General features: G+C 52.0%; 1 long non-coding RNA gene across 1 annotated transcript; it reads right to left on the bottom strand.

Moving 5' to 3' along the window:
* Positions 1 to 1,408: 1,408 nt before the first annotated feature.
* LOC134734785 (uncharacterized) lies at positions 1,409 to 2,206 on the bottom strand. The gene is made up of 2 exons (XR_010117780.1): positions 1,823 to 2,206; positions 1,409 to 1,606 (listed from the first exon to the last, which is right to left on the bottom strand). It is a non-coding gene; the product is annotated as an uncharacterized lncRNA (long non-coding RNA).
* Positions 2,207 to 5,359: the final 3,153 nt, after the last annotated feature.

Genomic DNA, 5,359 nt, shown 5'->3' with positions numbered 1-5,359 from the left:
ACCGCGCCCCGGCGGCCGTGCGCCCCGCCCTCTAGCGGCCCGGGTGGCCAATCGCCGACGCGAGGGGCGGGGACTCGGCCCGAGGGGGCGGGCTCGGGGCCGGCACAAAGGAGCCGCCAGGGCTAGAGGGGCCGACTGGAGCGCTGGGCGCGGGGCGCGGGGCGCGGGGCGCGGAGGAGGCGGGGGCGGCGATGAGGGACGCGCAGGCAGCGCCGCGCAGCCCCCTCCCATCTCCCGGCTGGGCGTGAACCGCCCCTTCCGTGGCGGGGGTGTCCGCACCTGGGTCGCCCGGAGCCTCGAGGACCCCAGCCCGGCAGTCCTGGCCCAGCCCCCACGCCTGACGGCCCGCGCTTTCGGCCTCCCTGGGCTGTGGGTCCACCCCTCCTGGGCGCTGGCGGGGTGGGGGAAGGTCACTCCGGGACGCCAGACCGGCGAGGACTCTGCCCAGCTCCGCCCCGCCTCCCGCTCCTGCACCTGCCGCCCCCTCGCACTCCCCGCCACTGCGGTTGCAGTTCCGGCCCTTCCCTCTTCTTTGCAGGCCAGCCCAGCCGGCAGCCCCGGTTCCTGACTACCCGGCTGTGCCCCTTGTGGGCGGCCTGAACCACCTCGAGCAGGACAATTGCCAAACCCACCCAGGGCGGTAGCCCGGAGCTAGGGCTCGGGAGGGGTGGCCCGCAGTGAGTTGTCCCACAGAAACCGGTTGAGACTCACGCCAGTCTAGACCCCAGGCAACAATATCTGCACGTGACCCAGCCACCGAGGACTTTCTTGGTGCCAGGTTGGCGGCGGGTATTCTCATTGGCATGCTTTTATGCCCCCTTGGGGTATCGATCCCTTTGTTCTGCTATAAAATTCTTGGAGCCAAAGGACCTTTGGGAAAACCTAGCGCATAGGGCAAGATGTTGCAGACCTGGGGCATAGAGTACCCCTTCCCACCCTTTGTCTGCTGTTGCTAGAAAGCCAAACTCTTGGTTTCATCCCCCTCCTATGAGCCCCCGAGCAGCTTTATACATCCCTCTGAGGGCAGTGACACAGCAGAAAACACCGGGATACTTCTGCTTCCACTGCAGAGAAGCCCCATCCCCAGGGGCCATCATGGCCCATCTTGACGTCCCAGCCCCATAGCAGAGAATTCTCCAATACCAGGATGCTTGTCCTTGTCCTGGCCACCCTTCTGTCCCCAAGGTCAACCTCGCCGGCATAAAGACAAGCCCGAACTGATTAAGAATGAGCATTTTTCTAATCCTTCTCCAAGCTCACCTGCAGGACCTGTGCAAACCTGAACATTCCTGAAATTCGGGGGAGAAGCGACCACCTATCCACCAAGCCCCAGTGGGAGAGGCTGCAGGGCTCTGTCAAGGGCAACGGAGAGAGAGAACAGCTTATTGAGAAAGGAAGCCACCTCTCGTTTAGCCCCTGTAATGTTTATGTTGGAAAAACCCCAGCTTGGTAGTATGAGAGCTGCAGGAAGAGGCTGCACTTGCGGGTATGATGACCCTGGTCCCCTTCAGGCAGAAGTTACCTTATCGAGTAGTTTTCCAGCAGGACAGGTTGCTGGGAAGGGTATGTGTTGTTGAGTGTCCATTACTGTAACAGGAGGGAAAACCTGTAGGCAGAATCAGCAAAAAGAGATGAGTGGGGGAAGGGTAGCATGGGAAGGGATGAGGCGGTTCTGCGAGGTCGTGGTGCCCTTACTTGTGCCCACTCCGTTCCTGTACCTTGATTCCCAACCCCCCTTCCAAAAGAAGCATATGGTAAGACAAAATATGTAAAGAGAGTCTCCAGTGACAGATTTTCTTTTTTACTAAAAGAAGTGTCCTACCTTAGCTCTTCAGAGGTGTAGCAAACATCCAGTAGACTGATGGTTGGTCTCTAGTCTTTGATTTACTGTCTTCCACTGGGGAATATCTTCCCCTTTCAAATTTTAGGTCCCTAGCTCTACTCATCCCCCCTTCCCTGCATGGAAACTCTTCACAGGTTCAGATAAAGTCCTGAGGGTCCCGTCTGCATAGCCAATGCAGCAGCTCATCCTAAGCCAGCCTCCTCCAGGCTTCCTGAAAACCTCCGGGTTTCCACCCAGACCTGGGATTGCTGCTGGAGAACATGATCTCAGCCCTATAGGAACCAGATTTATCTCAGTAGCTCATCTCAGACTCCACTTGCCCAGCCGCTCTAGACCATCTGGAATTGTACCACCCATCTAACCACTTCACCACACAGAACAAGCTGGTAAAGACCTACATTCACATTCCCAGCTTCATGCATGCTAGCTGGGTGACCTTGGGCAAGTCACTTGTTCTCTCCAGGGCTGTTCCCTCTGCCATAAAATTGAAGTGATACATTATTGCAAGGATAAAAGGAGAGATACGGGAAAGTGTTAAGCACAGTGCCTGAGGCATGGCAAGAGCTACTAAGTAGCTAGCTTAATTATAATCAGCTGTTTCCATTTGACCTTGGCTAACCTTGGGACTGTTGTTATGACTTTGTCACCTTCCCACTCTGATACCCACCCCGTACCAGGACTCTGAGTTCCCATCAGCCCCTAGAAGGTCACCCTGACGCATTCCCCACCCTCTCTGCCACCTTTCCCCTTGCTTTCCAGTGTGCTTCCTGCTCTGTGACCTCCTCCAACTCAAGTAATGAATAACTCAAGTACGTTATGTCCCTTTGGGCTGTGCTGAGCTGGGCTTTTGTTCCAAGGCCCCTTCTGTGAAGGGTGCTGTAGCAGCAGGTTGAAAGCGGAACATGTGTGGTTCTCCAAAGGGAGGAGTGCCCCGGCAGGTGGAGTGTGTGGCTGGGCGTGGAAGAGGGTGTGGACCATGGGGAACTAAGACAACTTTTCAATCAATGCCTATGGAAATCCAGTGTTTCTCTGCAGAAAGGAGAAAGAAATTATTCAGTTCAGTTTAAAGGCTCAGGAGGAAGAGAACAATTTTTAATCCCTTTTTTCAGTGCAGGCTGGGGAAGAGGCATGGTTCTGGAGTCCTGTGATTGGTTCTGCCCAAGGTTAGTGCTCTGTGTGTGGGTGGATGAGGGGAAGCGGAGAGCAGGAATGGCAGGAGAGCGGTGAGAGACCTCCGTCCCAGTGAGGATGACAAGTTCCAACTCAGGAAATGAATAGATGCTGTTGCGATTGAAGAAAAATCTACGCTGGAGGCAGACAGGCTGGCAGGTAAAAAGCAGGACAGAGCAGTCCTGTTTGTAGCAAGGTGGCCAGTCAGAAGCTGGGCTGGGAGAAGAGGCAGGACAAATCAACCCCTAGCAGTAAGATCCTTCTGTTCAGAGAAGCTAAAGTGAGGGTGCCTGCAAAAGAGAGGGTGCAACTTGGCAGGCTGCGTGAGGTCGAACCAGATTTGAAAAACAGACTTTCCCCTCTCTGCCCCTCCCCAAATATTGGCTCTCTGAATCTCTCGGCCAAACACAATGCAGACTGCTCTGCAGAGGGCTCCGCAGGGCTGAGCTGCCAATCCCACCTTCACACACGTGCTCACTCACAGTGGGGTTCTGTTTGGCCAGCCCTAGAGTATTTTAAGTACAGCGTGGAGGGGATGAGGGTATGTGTTGCATGGTGACTCATCCTGGCAGCAGAAACTATGTGCAGTGCAGAGAAAAATGGCTCAATGGCAGGCTCTGTTTGCAGTGGAATGCACAGCTCTGCAATGGAAGACAAAGAGGGCTGGGAGAGGACGAGCACTGGGAAATCTGCTGGACTTGCCACGTTGGCCAGGACATGCATAGATACCTGAGTTGCACCTAACATGGGGCTGGGCTGAGTGCCTTACCATCACACAAGGATGCCGGATTGCTCTGGGGCTTCATTCTGTGCTGCACAATGGACCTGGCCCGTTTGACAGAAAACCAGATAATTCTCCAAAATGGTTCTGGTTTCTAACAATAATTTAGCACTGCTGCAGTTTAGACCCTATCCCTTCACTTCTTTCATCTGAAGGCATTCTGTTCTGGCACTTTCCTATTTTACTGGATCTGGAATCGAATCCTTGTGTGAGGACATAGTATGGAAATAACAAAAAAGGACTTTTTTTTTTTTTTTGCTAGGGATGTTGGTAAGTGGACCATTCCTGTCATCAGTGGGAATGGTAGGTTACCCGCTTATCACCTTGGCTCCCAGGCCTTGACTAGCAGACTCCCAGAAGTTGTTTTCTGCTATGCTGTTTCCTGTTTCTTGAGAGAAAGTCCAGAAAGCATCCCTGATATAGTGAGAATACTGGCATTTCTCTCCACCTGCCATGTCCTTTGCCAAATTATTAAACGTGGATAGTGGAGGTGACCAAGGCAGGCACAGAAAAGAAGACACACAGAGAATGATTTTTGTTCTAGTGGGATCGCAGAGGCGTCTGGTCTTTGCAATAATCTGAACTTACTTGCATGATTAGTAGGTGGTAGGCCTGAAGGCCCATGGATAAGTGGTGCTAAACCATTATTAGAGCTTTCAGACTTAGCTTGCCTGCTTTTTTGTACTCCTCCAGTGGGGGGTAAATTGGTTGAATTTGGCTTTTTCCTTGGAAAATTGGCACCAACCAGCACCTCCTCTAAGCTTAAAAAAATAAAGTTCCTTTCCAGAATTTTCCATCTGCTTAAAAGGCAATGAGCAGACACCCTTCTGAGAGGCTAATCTCAATAAGAGGAGGTCCCACGACATCATTCCCCTGGCAGAGGCATGGTCTCAACAGCCCCAGAGACGAACGTAGATGAGAGAGGATCTGAGGTATTTCATGACTCCTCTCTTGCTGGACCACTTGGAGTCTTCTAGAGATAAGGAGGAATATCTATTTTATGGTCTGCTTGATCTTCAGCTTCTTTCAGCAGCGTTTGTTTAGAGCCTAGAGGTAATATATAGTCATTGTAGATAAACTCATTGTGTATTAACACTGAAGATAATATCAGATATTCTCTAGTACAAACTCCGCTCTCCTGCGACAAGGTAGCTGGTCAGTTGGCCTCTCGTTGAACACCTCCAGAGACTGTATACTCCCTACCTTGCAGCTCTCATTCCATTGTTGGGAAACGCTGGGCTAAATCCTAGCTCCTTATAACTTCTGTCCAATCCTAGTTCTTGCTTTTAGAGGAACAAAATGCAACCCTGGTATATCTTCCACATGGCGGCTCTACATATATTAGAAACATCCTTTGTCTCCCTAATTTTCACTCTTTCTAGTAAAAAATCTCCCGTTTCTTCAGTACTTGTGTGAGAAACTTTCCAACCCTCTTCATTATACTTGCTGCCTTCATCTGCATGATTTCTCATTTGCTCATGTCCTCTTTAAAGCAGGTACCCTGGTTCTGAGGAGATCAGAGTTCAGTGGAGCTAATATTTGTGTATGATCTGGACATTATCATC

This window comes from Symphalangus syndactylus, chromosome 12 (genome assembly GCF_028878055.3).
Source record: "Symphalangus syndactylus isolate Jambi chromosome 12, NHGRI_mSymSyn1-v2.1_pri, whole genome shotgun sequence".
Lineage (NCBI taxonomy): Eukaryota > Metazoa > Chordata > Mammalia > Primates > Hylobatidae > Symphalangus > Symphalangus syndactylus.
The sequence above is the reverse complement of the archived record's forward strand: the minus strand, read 5'-3'. Positions and strand labels throughout refer to the sequence as shown.